Source organism: Chlamydotis macqueenii, chromosome 1, assembly GCF_036417535.1.
Source record: "Chlamydotis macqueenii isolate bChlMac1 chromosome 1, bChlMac1.mat, whole genome shotgun sequence".
NCBI lineage: Eukaryota > Metazoa > Chordata > Aves > Otidiformes > Otididae > Chlamydotis > Chlamydotis macqueenii.
This window is the reverse complement of record NC_141556.1, coordinates 71,162,775-71,178,110: the sequence shown is the minus strand read 5'-3', so window position 1 is coordinate 71,178,110 and position 15,336 is coordinate 71,162,775. Positions and strand designations below refer to the sequence as shown.

At 40.0% G+C, this 15,336-nt stretch overlaps 1 long non-coding RNA gene across 1 annotated transcript; it reads right to left on the bottom strand.

Moving 5' to 3' along the window:
* Nucleotides 1–1,112: 1,112 nt before the first annotated feature.
* LOC147602138 (uncharacterized) lies at nt 1,113–2,225 on the bottom strand. Its single transcript, XR_015258531.1, has 3 exons — nt 2,167–2,225; nt 1,576–1,666; nt 1,113–1,195 (listed from the first exon to the last, which is right to left on the bottom strand). It is a non-coding gene; the product is annotated as an uncharacterized LOC147602138 (long non-coding RNA).
* Nucleotides 2,226–15,336: the final 13,111 nt, after the last annotated feature.

Genomic DNA, 15,336 nt, shown 5'->3' with positions numbered 1-15,336 from the left:
AAATAGTGAGGTAAAACTTCAAAGGACTGTCTAGTCATGTCAGTCCTCGTGTAAAGAACTTGATACTGCCAACATTCCCTTACTTCAGCAAATAACAGGAATCTATGTTTTTCAAATAGATAGCAAGATAAGATATACTTTTTTAATCCCTACTGTAGGGAGACTTTAATCAATAAAACCTCCAGTTTTGATCTACAGCCAGCCAGCCTGTACATCAGAGTACGTATTGCCTGCAAAACAAGTCATGATTAGGCTGTGTGAGAGTCAGTCTTATTTAACTTACCAAAATTTTAAGACTGCTTTAAATATTTAATATCTTATAACAACCTGTACTTAAAGCTCAACAATAACTTTTTAAATATTTCTGAACAAAAAAAAAAATAAGGGTGGAGATTTTCATTTGTTTGTTTTACCGTGTAATAAAATTTTAATTTATATTTTCTTAGCAGCTAACTTACATGGATAGCCATGGGAAGCATGCTTGTATCCAGCCAGCTTTCATTAATTCTCATTTCAGTGAACAACACACAGGAACTTTTTCTCCCCTATTTTCTAGTTCTTTAACTAGAAGCACGTGCTCACTATACCTCAGGTGAGGTGTGGACGGAGGGTAAAAAAGGCATTAACCAGATTTTGCATCCCCCAAAAAAATATTCCTAGTGTTAGATGTTCTTGATAGGAATCAAGATCTTGGTGTAATAAGACACAATTGCTGAAATATGAACATACACCAATTTAGCTCAGAAATAAAGTGCACATGCCTAGCAATGAGGTATGGGACAGTAGGACTGCAGTGAATTCTCCTATTACCCATAGTCTCTATAGCAGGACTTGTAGTAAAGGTCTGTAGCCCATAGTGACATTACTGTGATGGCAGAATATCAACTGAGGCTTGCTGGTTTGTGATATGTGAGACAGATGAGATGGTCATCAAATTACCTTATGTGAGTTTTCAAAAATGTGAATCAGAACACGTAGATATACAAAATAATTAGCTATGTTGTCATAAACCAGCCTTCTGCCCCACAGCAATGCTAACACTGAGAAGACAAAAAAAAAATTATTGTTTTTGTTCTGTGTATCCAAGTACATACACATCAGGAAAGCGGTCCCAGAGCTTTCACATTTTAATTGTTCATAGCATTATTAAACCAATTTTCTTCAAATTTGTCTTCATATGTAGATCTCAGCATGCCTTGAAAAACAAAGGAAACTTGAAGAAAATGTTCTCAATAGTTAAGGATGCATATTTAAATTCAGCATGCAACTCCAGGAAGGCAAACTTAGAATAGGCAGCAAATATGGCCAAAAATTCACAAGAATTTATGAGGATGTGTAAACAATAAACAATAACAGAAACAGTTTTTCTGGTTTTAATTACATTGGATGCTAACAGGCTGAACATATATAGATAATTTATATTGTAAATACCACTTGAGATTAGAGAAATTTAATTTAATTTTGCAAAAACAGTAGTAAAGAATTCTCACTTGATTTACTTCGCATAAGGTTTCCTCCTTCCCCCTGAGGCCACACAGACAAAGGCATGGCCAGCTGCATGTACATGGGCCTTACCTGAACAAGCTCCCTGTGACACTGTGAAGTAAATCCAGAACCTTTAACTCTGGATCTTTGCCCCTCCAGCTAAAAAGAACCCTTCTTATACCTGTAAGTAGAATTAAAGTTTATATTATCTTTTTTTTTAATGTTTCCAGCTACTGGAGAACAGTGTAATTACTAATGCTTGAGTAGGAATATTTTATTTGAAAGAGGGCAGTATTCATGCTTTGCAGGTGATGCATCACAGAAGATGGCAGCGGGACATATCTGTCTAGGTGCTTCATTCCCAAACTTGGCCAGTGCATGTGTATTTATCTATTAAAATGTGGCCATTTCAGGATTGATCATGGTAACCTATAGCTCACAGCAACATTATAGACCAGATTAGGACAGGAAGTGAAGAACAGCTTTTCTAATTAATGTCAGACAGGGAAATTCATTAGATAGGATGCAATTACTTAAGCTGGAATTTGTCCAGAAGCTGGAGTTCAGCCAGGACACTAGCTTAACATATAAATGTTAAATAAAATAAAATAAAAATAATAATGAAAAAAACTTAATAGTATCCAAACCAGGGAAGAATTTCTAACTTCTTGATGACCGTACCTTGTTATCCAGTCAATGCAGAGCATCTGTGATATCCAAAACAGGTTTTCTCTGGGACCTGAAAGTAGAGAAAAGGGAAAAAAAAATATGAAATTGTCTCCTGGGTGCATTTATTCATGATAATCTGCTAGTTAAACATATGACCTCCTTATTTTTATTATAGATTTGGAAAAATTATCTAGCTTTGACAAAATTTCAGCTGATTTTATAAATGATTAAACGAAACTCAGAATAAAAATAAGGAGCTGACTAATTAAACATGCAAAAAAATCTCCTCCAAAAGTAATGCAAATATGCACTGATGGTTGTTAAACACCTCTAGTGCATACAAATATATATGAAAACTGTAAAACTACACAAATTTGAATGATCTACTTGTACATCATATGCAAATGATATTACCATCACTAGTCCTGAAAATCACCATCATCACTTCTAGGATTTCCCATGGATTTTCCCAGTTCTCCTTAGGAAGACTCCCATTAAAATCCTAGTGAATACCTGCACTCCAAAGTACACTAAAAAATAAATCTAGTTAATCTGAGAGCAGCAGATTTAATGAAGACTGTTTCCCAAATCCCCACTCAATATATCCAAGTCCTCCTCGATGCTACTTACAACCTCCCTCCACTCTTGTATTCTTGTTCAAAATGAGGACAGAGTACAGCCACCTCCCTCTTGGATTTCCTAATTACTGAATAGGGAAGAGGCAGCATAAGAGCTATATTTATGCTGCTTGGCCAGCCAGCACATGCCTGCTCCCAGAAAGAAAATAACACGAGCTCACAACACAGTCTTCCTTGCAGCAAGAACCCTAATTTGCATCACCTTCTCCTCTTGCTGGTAGCAAGTTTCCACAAAATTGGTAGAACTCCCACAGTAAACTTTGGTTTAAATTAATTAAAAGATCCCAAAGCTATCTGGAGCAGGCCTCCAGACAAACAGCATGACAGCATAACCCATGTTTCCTTAACAAAGCAAGCTAAAAAAGGAAACTAGTAGTAATCATTATTTCCATATACCATGAGGCCCAAGTTCTTGACTAAGGCCTATAAACACTACCATGATAGCTATAATAAACAGAAAATTTGCCTAACAGAAGGAACAACAGTAAAGGAAATGATAACACAGCTTGCATTAATTAACAACAGAGCTCACTATTCACTGAGGAAGTTGCCATAAGTATACAGACCTGAAGCCAGATTTTCGCTAGAGCTGAGCTGCCATTTGCCGAGGATGCTAAGACAAGACAGACATTTTCAGAAATACCGAAAAGTCAGCAATCCCTATTTAGGTATCAGCAGAAATACTGAGAGCTTAAAAAAAAAATGAGAGTGGTCTCCTACTGTTCATTGCGGCTGGGAGCGAGGATGTCCCAGCAGGAGCTCTGGTCCTTTTAACTTGGTGGGGGGGCCAATGGCCTCAGATTGCCTTTTCCAAGCCTGACTATCTGAAAGGCAAATAATAGCTGTAGTAATAAACCAAACATTACTGAATAATTAATTCAGAGTAGAAACAAAAAAAAGAAAAAGTGATGGGGCATCGTACTAGTACAGGAAAGTCGTCTTTTAAAGTAAGCATTTCATGATTCTTAAGACACTATTTCCCCTGCATCTTCCTTAGAAGACACTTAAACATTACTAGAAACTAGTAAGATTTAATGGCATATGTAGAAGGGACCTACAATCTGAAAAATAGGAAGACCACTTAAAGGTAGAGTAGAAGAGCACTTAAAAAGTGACGATTACATGACAACAATAACAATACCAGTAAAGTTCACTGAAGCCAAATTTTTGTTCAGCAGCTCCCAGAAATCCGTTGAGAAAATCCTACATCATTCTGGAAAAATAACCCCAAAACCAAAACACTCCAAACAAACCAAAATGTGTTTTCAAATTTCTGATAAAATAGCATTTTCCTCAGATACCAATATGTCCTCTTTGTGGAAATAAAACCTCGAACCTCCAGAAAATAGAACTGAAAAGTAACCTTTAGAATTAATTACAGTTGTCTTTGCAATTGTCCAGGTGTTCTGCATAGCATCCTGTGAACTGATATCGTTGGATCCATCTAAAAAGCCTTCGTTTTACTGCACACTTAAAATTACACAGGTCAGCAATGCTCTCAGGAACAAATTGTAAAATGTCCCCATCAAGTGCTGCTTAATATACATTTGTGTGCTAAGTGGTTATGCTTCACCTCCTTATTTACAGTTCTGCACTTATTTTTCTTCTAAATAGGAAAACAAATGAATAGATTTTCCAGTCTGTCACACCACCTTGCTGTAGAAGTAGTCAACCTATTACGCAGAGTTAATCATCAACTTCAAACCGTATTTTGAAGGCATAGAGGGCCTTTACAGTATTTGCTGCACATCTCTGCAATCTCATTGTATCAGAGATATGTATGTGCATAAGCTCCTAGTAAATAGACCTAGAACATCCCAAAACAATGCCACATGATAGCAAAGAGTAAATTTTATGGGCTTAAGAGTGAATAAATATAACTGGATGCAGTTCTCCTGCAAAACAGGCTTTTAACCCATTGATCTTGGCTACAGGAGGGCTGCAAATACGCATCACAACATAAAATGCAGGAAGAAACGGAGCTAGAGAGTGGTCCCGGCACAGATCACAGTTAGGTTCTTTGCTAGGAATCCATTGTACAATGAATTATTTCTTTGAGTCTGTAAGTGCTTTCCAAAAGCACTGGGCATTCTGCCATTAATTAGATACACGTCCAGTTATACTGAATGCAGGCAGCCCTTTCTCTCCAAAAAGATCTAGATTTTTCCAGTAAATCACCAGGTCTCTAGCCCTCCCATCCCTTGCTGCCTTCCTTTCATTGTCCCTCTCAAAAGGGTGAATTTCAGAGCTCTGGAGTCCGCAGCAAAAAAACCTACCTCTGTGAGAGCCCTCCTCTGCCAGACTGACTGCCCTGGCTGGAAGATCACAAGCGTATAACCCCTAAAAACCAAGTTAGATTAGGTTTAGGTCCTTTAGTTTTTCAAAGATTATCATCCACCTCTGAAATTTTAAGAAGTTTGATGGTAACTGATGCAGGTTATAAAGCTTAAGTCCCAAAGTGGACTAGTTCTGGAAAAGCATAGATGTTGGTAAGAGTGGATTAAATTGCTACTGGCAAGTCACTTTGGCGGTGGCCAAGTGACCTGCTGAAGTGTTGGAGACTCCCCTCCAGCCCTACACCACCCTCCATCCAAGTGGCAGACTGCCCTCCGAACGTACGAAACACATGCCTAGACACTCTCCTAATGCCGGGGAATGAACCTGTTTACAGTCAGCCCACGCCTCTCCACCTGTAATGAGACCTGAAGTGGGAGCTTATTCCTGGCTGTAAAAAAACACATCAGGTCTGGGGTGCCTCTAGACAATGTGTCACTGTGCTGTAATCGGGAAGAGGAGTTTGTATCTTCTTAACGAGCATATCTGGAAAAGGCTTACCTTGTCACAGCCACCATTTAATTATCTGAACACAGCGGCTGTTCTAACTAGATGCTGAAATTATGAGCTTCTTAACCCCTGTGACAATGATGACTGTTGATAACATCCATTTCTTTCTTTCTTCTCCTCTGCCACATCTTCACTGCATGTAAATGGAGCCACAATTATATGAATTGACCATTACTCATTACTAGGAAGAGATCAACAACCAAAGCCACAAATACCAGCCTTGTTTTATATTCAGGTATAAAAGCTGTAGTCAAGCAAAGTCAAAAGTCCAGGACATCTGAAGCAGAGTCTCGGAGATGAGTTGGCAAAACCATCTCTATTAGTTTAATCAAAAAGGGAAGATTAAACACTACCTGTGGCAAGACATCGTTAAAGGTAAACGATGATCTATCAAGCAAAGGATAGTTGTAAAGTTGAAGGCTGTAAAGATGAAGGCTTTCTGACCTCCTTAATGATAACCTTGTCCAATAATAGATTTGATATCTTTTTCACAACTTTTGACAATCAGGAGAGAATTAGGTTTAAAACAGAGGTGATAGGTCATCACTTTTCTACCACCACTAGTGCCTTAAAAAGCCACATAGGGCAGAAGTAGTGCAGTACCATCAAATGTTTTATAATGAAAATCTGTTTTATTGCAGGCTAAAGTAAATGGAGGGTTTCATTGTACAATCTAAAGAGAATATGTTTTAGTGGCTGAAAGGAAAGTGGGAAGGAAAAGAGTGGGGAGAGAACCCCAGGCACCAAGGCAGCACAAGACTCAGGAGTGTGTCACAAAGAAGAAACTGAGAAAGGACAAGGACACCAAATACTCCTCCTCATCAGGATAAGAAGGAAAAGAGAGAGTAGTGCAAGTTTCATTTTGAACCTTGTAATGACATTCTATCAGAGGAGCTGAAAATCCAATTGTTTTTAATGTTTTTATGCACATTTTCAAGAATGAGATGAAGATGAGTCTCATTAGACTGACCAGAGCAGTGGTAAACTACACCTATTTTCTCTGAGAAACCTTCTATCCCAAACTTCACAGTAGTTTACAGAGCAAACATGGAAACTTTACACCACATATTTAAATGGAATTTCCTTTTAAAATTAATATTAATTTTAGCTTAGTCACTTTAAAGCATAGTCATTCTCTGTTAGGACGTCATGACTGTCTGGCACACAACACATGGAACTTAAAAAAAAGGCTTTATAGAACAATTCCAATTGAGTTTGTGTTTCAGGTCAGTCTTGTCTAAACCAATATTTTCAATGGACGAAATCACTTGCACGATGAGTGACTAAAAAATTTAACTTTACATAAAAAACATCACCTCCAGAAAGAGCAGTGACCCTTCTTATCAGGCTAGCCTGCAGACATGAGGGCTGGCAAAAGAGAGAGAGGGAGCCTGCAAAGCTTGGGTCAGCAAGAGCTTCTGGCCACACAGCTCTGGGGTTTGTTGCAGAGCTCTCCCCTACTCCAATCAAAGATGTCATCAGTGTCTGAACTAGCAATTCTCTGTCCTGTCTGGCCTCCAAGCTTTTGCTTTCTTACCCTGAAGTGATTTCAAGGGGGCACGGCTGTGTGAAAGGTACCATCCTTTAGATGAGCTAGAAACATATGGCACTGACCACATGTGGTCATTAAAAAGTCCCACGCCAATTTTTGCAAGGCTAACAATATTAGCCCCAGTATCCTGGCCAAATTCCAATATAGGTAATTATATTCTGGGTAATGACATACCAGCTAGTTTTATAAGGTTTAATATACATCGTGGAAAGTGGCTTGCACCTAAGGGCTCTGAGTTAAACTCATTGCACAGTCAGCTGGGATAAAATTAGAGAAGAAACTACCCAAGCATGTCAAATGTTTAAGCTTTAAAAATCCTGGGTAGAATGAAACAAAAGAGGAAGGGATCCAGGGGTGCTTTAGCATAATCAAGCTGGCTCATGCCGCTAAAGACACAGCTGGAATCCAGAGCTTGCTGCTGTGAGGAAACTTGTAACAGTATCCCCACGCCACCTTCAGCAGTGGGTGTGTGTACATGTTAAATTGCCAGGTTAAGGAAGAAGATGGAGCAGTATGATGCAAAATATTGTTTGCTGGGTTTTTTTCCTTGTTTTCCCTCCCTCCAGTAAAATCCAACCAAATCAATGTCTTATTAAAAAAAAAAAAAAGGACTCTTCAAATACTTACACCTGTTGTATGTCATCCCTGTGACCCCACCTCAAATTGCCAGAAGGAGTATGTTACTCTTTTACTAACTTCTATTTGTCTCATCTTGTCCTGCTTGAAGACATTCTGCCAATACCAGATCGGGATCCAGCTGTAACCGTACCCTGGCAGGATACCCACTAAGTGCTGCCGATGAAAAGCTCTGAGGCAGATGCCCAGCCCCAGAATAATCTGGGTGGCAGCACAGGTCCCTCCAGCATGCTATTAAAATAAAAAAGGGGTGCTGGGACTGTGCCACCCACACCTCAGTTGAGGCAGGAGGCTCTCACTCACAAGGTCTTAGCGGCTTAATTTGCAATGTGTTGACATGACATATGCATTTGGACAACACAAAGCCTTGTGATTAAACACAAGCAGAACACATCAGACCCAGGGGCTGAGAGTACAACTGGTTACAAAACAGTTTGGCCCTTTTGATCCCATAAAGCTATCCAAAGACAGTACATGCCATTTTACACATTGCACAAGCCTGGAAACCACCTCCTCCAATATTTTGGAGGAATAGAAAGAAAAATGGTATCTAACAAAAAATCACAGGTGGAACAAAGCCACAAAGCCAGCTTTGGATTTGAAGTCCCACCTTTAGCAAGCAGGACACTCAAAGCAATAGCACTGCAGCAACAAGGAGCCAGCATTTTATCTTAAAGTGAAGTTCAAATTAAGCTGTGATTTTGTTTTCCCAACTTATAAGCAGGTGTGAGCTTGTTTTGGTGGTGCCATCCAGATTCCAAACTTTAATCCGTGTTATTTCACACGTTGGTGTGTATATTCTATACTCCCAGGCACACCAGCTCATTTCAAGATGCTTTGTGCCATTCCTGGGCTTGGATTTCAAGCTGTGAAAGATGGGAGACACAGGTTCTCCCCCCGCTCTTCGCGTACAGAGCACTGTTTAATCTCCTTGATTCCTTTCTCCATTAAAACACATTCAAACATAATTAGTGTAACATTAAAAATGGAGGAAATTTTGTAATTGCCAGTTGTTCTGTAGCCATGGTTACATCAGAGATTTATACTCAGTGACTCCGGCCTGAGCACGCACAAGCAGTTAGCAGGAACAGCAGCAGGATAATGTTTGTGTGCATGTGCAGGTGTGCTGACGCGCATGTTTGCCAAAAATGAAAAGGGAGGGGGAGGATAAGGGGGGAGGAAGAAGGGAGAGAGGCCGAGGGAGAGAAAGGAGGGAGGATGGGGAGGGGAGAGACGGAGAATATTCGGTGACATTTAAGGTGCTAATATCTGGAAGTCAACCTTTAATTTGACAGCTTTTAGTGCTAGTTAATTTCACTCATGCAGACGAGGTGTAGGAAATTTGCAGCACCTTTAAATTATCACGTTTTTCCACACTGCCTGAGGCCTGTATGGAATACCTGAGCTGTACTTTCTGCCCCCCTCCACGGCTCCCCCTCCACCCACCCCCTCTCGCCCCCCCCCTCCCCTTTTTCAGGTCAGTTGAAGTAAAACTTTCATTCCCTTTCTCAGACAATTAATCTTTAGCTAATTGAAGCAGGAATGCTGCAGGATGGGTTTCACTGGGGCCTGTAAATCTCATTTAGCAAAGTGAATTCCAGGCACATGCTGCACCTAATGATGTGACAGGTGGGCTGCACTGCAAGACAGCAGCCGCCGAAAAGTTGATTCTCATTAGACCCTCGGAGTCCTGCAGTCAGTTTTCTGATGGCTGAAGAACACTAATCGCATCTGTTTGCTGCTGGGTGGGGTGGGCAGGGGGGGGAGAGAGGCAACGATGAGAGGTTGGGGGCTGGGGGGGGCTGAGAGGGGGCCCGGTTCCTCTCTTTCATGAGTTAATATCCTTGACTCCTGCCCAAAAAACCAGCAGGCCTGCCTCCCACCATGCGATCAGCCTCCATTCTGCTGACTCCTACAGTGTGCACCCCTTTTCTAATTAACTGGAATGGCTATGGAAAGCAAAGGAGGCCTTGTGTTGGGTGAACCAATTATTTTGAAGGGTATTAAGTCATCAGATTTACTTTTATCTTGATTGCATTGTGGAAATCGTGCATAATTAATGGTGGGAGCTTATTAGGAAAATGATTAGGCAAATTACACAGGTGTCGGATGCATTTTTTATGATAAATTTGCTAGAACAATCCTGCAATTCCATCTGTTCAGCTCATATCAGAATGTCACTCTGGAAGAAATTAATGGTGCAGAGTCGCACAAAGTTACTGGAGGCCTTGGATGCAGATTTATGCTTTAAAAAAAGATACAGTTAAAATTACCCAGCAATTTCCTAATAAATACTTGATGTTACAGTTCAATAAATTACTTATTTAATCTTAAAAGAAAATGATAGTCAGCTGGAAACTAAAAAGTGGAGAAAGCATAAACCTCATTTTGTCAGTTTGATGTGTATGTAAATAAAAAATAATCATAAGACATAATAATTCTTTGCTGTGGGATGCTGAGTAGAGACAAGCTGTCAGTAGCCAAGTACTTCTGCTAGGTATTTTTTCCACAGATACTAGGGCTTGTCTTACAAATCCTGTGCTGGTTCATAGGCGGCAGGGCCAGTTCCCCTTTCTGTAATTTCTGCAGTGTTTAACAGCAGATTCTGGAGCTCGCATACCGAGAACTAGGTAGGGAGGATGCCAAATGCTGTGCTCGTGTCCACGCTTCTTTCACCTTGCATTTCCCACCAACACCAGAAGACGAAAATTATGAAACCAAACCTCACAAACATCTTCTTCTTCAGAGTGAGACAGTAAAACAGTGTATGCTTTTTTGTATGTGAGTGTGTGTGTCTGAAAGAGCATGTGTATGTGCATTTGTAGAACTAAAAGAGTGAAGGTCTGATATTCTGTCCCGGCAAGTGCTGAGAAACCACAGTGATGGGTTAGTTATTATGCAGCAAATAAAAAAGCTCTCACCCGATAGAAGCAGCATAATATTGTACAAGCCAATATAACATGAGTTCTCAAAAAACACAAGGGGGCAGAAGTGGCAGAAAACTGGGTGAGTCAGGGCAGTGTGACAAAGAAAAACAGTTTAATCAAGACTGGTTTAATGGTTGAATATGATTTTTAGGAGCATATTTTTCATAACCTGACTAGCTCACTGTAGTCACTGGTTTTGCCTTCCTTTCAGTACAACTTTTAATAGAGATTGTCTAGGTAAACATACTTAACTTGGCTGTTAACTTCTTCAGGGACAGCTCTGAGGGAGGCATAGTCCCAGATGTTAAGTGGCTTGGGGTCCTCATCACCTTAGAGAAGTCCTTTTGGCCACCCTCCAGGCACTTGGATGGAGACTGTAAGACCTGTGGGCTAAGGTGTCAGAGAATATGGTAGTTTGCCCCAAGAACAGGATAGGGCTGCTCTCAGGGTTGGAGTTATCCCTTCAAGATTACTCAAACAGCACAACAGGCCTCTGAAATGCTATCTCAACACTGTAAATGCAGTTTATGTTCAGCTAAATGAGCTACCAGCTAGTTTCATAGTGTAAGGTACTATCTGGTACTGAAGGTAAAGGGGCCCTCGCAGTAAAGGTCTCAAGTACAGTTTGCAAAATCCACCTAAGAAGCTGAATAAAAAAGTTTATCTGTTTATTTGCATGGCTGTTGGCTTGGCTTTGAGGTGAACTAGAACATCTTGAAAGCCTTCAAAAATGCAAAACAGACTTGCCACATTTTGTAGATCCCTTCCTGTGGTGCCCCAAGGACCATTATCCTGCCCAAAATCCATCTACTACTTCATTCCTATCTCCTATTCCTCAGTGTCCCAAGAGATTACTCATTGCCACAGGATCCTTGGAAGGAAGACTTATTGGCAATGCGGCACAGTCATGCGGGGATTTCCATTCTTTTCAGGATCTTTAACCTGTAATGTTATCAGAATAGAAGTAAGCATCTCACTTTCTTTTGACACTCTGAAAAGGAAGCTAATAATGATCATATTTTTTTTATTTTTTTTAAGTGCTTGGAAATTTACAACTAAAGAGCAACTCATTAAGTGCATTTTTTTTCTCCCTAATATCTGAGTCTTGTTATATATTGACAATACCAATCTCTGTGATTTTCTCATCTGATTAATCCTTCCCTATGAAGTAAAGTGTCTGATACCATTCACTACCATCTGCACTTGTGGTGAAGGCAAAGGAACTGAATTCCAAACAGCCTCTGTCTGCAACAGGCTGGGTGGTTTATGTTCATTACACAAGGAGTGCTCGGCTTATCTGGAAACCTGGCTTCTCCTCAGACCCTTCACCAGGCACATTCTTTGAAATCTGCTTTCATACATCTCATTGCAGCGAGTGTTTACAGGGACACACAAGCAAATGTGGCACAATAGTGTGCTCCTGAATCAGTTTGTTACTGCTTGTTAATTAAAACAATTGATAATCTTGGTTTTATTCTATGAAAGCTATCAGAACAATATGGATTAATGCTGTTGAGCGCAGCAGGTAACCCTAATACACTTACTGAAATATTAGAGAATATTTGAGATAAATTTGAAGTTAGGATGACTATCCTCCTACATTTTAAGGGATGTCCCTTATCTGGTGCCTAATGGCCCGTGACCCATATCCAATGAGGAGTTGCTAAGCATTTGATCAGATAAAAAGCATGTTTTCAAGCAATCATTATTCAAAGGATCAGACACTGTGATACTAATGTATGATTTTGTACCATGAATAAAACATTTCAGATGATATCCCTCAAAAAATCTATACTGGAATTTATATAGGTGAGCAAGGAAGGGTCAAGTGAATTTCACAGGAGGAGATGGAGACCTGTCTGAATTAAATTAAATGGGTTAATATAAAACATAGCAAGGCCAAGAGTCATGAGTTTAGAATATATAGCCCTAAATGTAAACCTGACATACAGGTTACTTCCTGATTTCACACGGGTCTGTCTCCATCCTGTAAAAGAAACTAGCACTATTTATTCCTAGCAGAGCTTAGCTAGTCAGCGTTATTGGCAAGACAGGACATAATGTAGGGGAATCAAGCAACTCAGAAGTCCTTTGTAGTTACTGTAGTTAAAGTGAGAACATAGACAGAAAATTGCTGTCTGGCCAACCACTCACCTGTACAACTCTCTAAAGTATATCTCATCCAGTTCTCCTTTAGGTGCCAGAATATCTCCAGGTACTTTTACACAGAGGCATTCAGACAGACCAAAGGTCTTTGCCTCACCCTCCAAACTCACCAGTCTTGATGAGCTCTAGGAAGCCATAGCAGGAAAACTATGTTAGGGACGTAGTGTGAAAGTATGAATCCACCTCAAATTGGCACATTTGCATAGACGTGCTCCTAGAGGCATCATATCAAGCAGAAGACCCTGCCAAAGCTAAGGCTCTCTTGTGAGTGGCTCTGTACCAAAAAGCAAGTACAGGCAGTCTCTGTTCCTGGGAGTGTGGAGCTAAAGCAGGAGGGAGAAGGTGATGTAAAGAAATTCTTAGAGACAGGCATGAAGTTACTGGCAGTACATGCCAAAATCAAAATCCAGCTCTCACTAAACTCAGTTCACATCTCATGCACGACCCACACTGCTCCTTTGATTTGAGTTCTGCTGTCTTATTTCAAGTGTACGGTATCCCTCTAACACTCTAATCAATATTTGTTTTTAAATTAAACATTACTTTTTTTTTTTCCACAGCATCACTCAATTTTCTTTAAGCCCTACAAAAATAACTAATTCCTAATCCTTAGTATAGATAACTAGCTCAAAACAAACAGGCCCTTTTGTAGTATTGACAGTATTATATTTTTAGCGTATTATAAGCTTGCAGCTAACACCTAGACATTTCCTAGCGCTACATACTCTAAAATGTAAGTGGTAAAACATAAAGCTATTTGTTTATCCAATTTTCTGAGTACACCTCCCACATATGGTTTCAAAGCTTAGCCTTTCAGCTGTAGGACCTTGAAGACTTGACACTAGTTTTGCCCAGTTCAGATTTTCATTAGAGAAGAGACCAATTCATACAAGCTTCTGAAGTTATTTTAAGTGATTTTTTTTTTCTTTCTTGAAGAGTGGTGCGAAACAATGCTTCCCATCAAAGATAAGTGGTGTGGCCCAAACACAGATCATGCGTCTAAACACCATGGAAATGTAGGGCACTTTGGATAGACATTTATTCTTTTTCCAGGTTTTCATATCTTGCCCATCACTGTAGAAACAAGACCTTTTTCTTCAAGTAGAAATGGCTTTAAACATTGACACCTGGCTGATTGAAGATTTTCACCAAAACACCTTTGTATTTTGTTTTAGAAGTATGGGTTTGGATTGATGAGGAATGCCATTGGGATGTGACTTTACTGATGGTGAGCAGTAGAGCAGGTAGTACTTCCCTCTGATTGGGAGGAGGCAAACTCTTCATTAAAACATCAGCTTCCCCCAGAAGCTCATACTGTCTGACATGCCTAACCTGTGTGCATATGTCAACACAGAACGCTTGCTAATGTTGCTGAGGCTGTAAATAAGGGTTCATACTGTACTAGGAGGGAGATTAATGAGTAGAGTGCTTCCTTCTCTGCTGGAGGCTGAAGTAGGTTCCCTATTAAGATGCAGTATCTGTCACTGTCAATAGACATACTGTGTGGGTGTGAGAGGAGGCTAAAGAGGTGTCTCTGAATCTGGTAATTCCTTGCTTTTAAGGGTCTAGCATAGGAAACTGACACACTTCAGCAACATCATCTTCCTGAAAGATGTTTTCCATTAATGGAGTAAGCCCAGTAATGTCTGTGGTCAGAGAGAGGGAAATGGAGAGGAATAGGAGATACTCCCTTTTGAAGAAAGTACAGAGTTTTCATCTTAAATTTAGAAAAGGAGGGAAAGAAAGAAACTAGTATCCTGTGCATAGGCCATGCAGATTTCAGGGAAGGGAGAAGGGAGAGTTATTTCCATCTTACATACTGAGTGCTTCCTGTGTTCTTAAGATAAATTGGATGTCTACCTTCCTTACTTACGCTCCCTTGTCTTCTTCTCTCTTTAGTTCAAGTAAACAACTACTTTTATTTACCTGCATAACATCCATTTCTGTAGTATCAGAATGTCTTACAGAACTGTGTCATTGTCATGAAACATTTGATATCATCCCTCTGAAGGAAGGGTTCTCCATTTTTACGCATGGGGAAACAAAGCACAAAGAGGCTCAGTGCCTTGCCCAAGCTTACACTGTAAATGTGCTGGTGAAGAGGGATCTTAATTCTGAACTCACAAACCCTTAGCAAGTCCCCACTCTTGGACCTGGAATCAGAAAATAAGATTCCCCATGTACCCCATGCCTGTGTTACAGTGAGCAAAGGCAGTCAGCTCACTCAGCCTGGACCAAGGAAGGTCTTTCCTGGATTATTAAGGAAATCTTTTCTGCGTACTTGAACCATAATGACTTTCTAGATCAGAAACTTGCCTCATACTGTTGAATAATACACACAAGTTAAAAATGCCTACACATTTTAAGAATGATAAATAATCCACTAGCTTCTTTAAAAACCCCTAAGGAACATACAAGT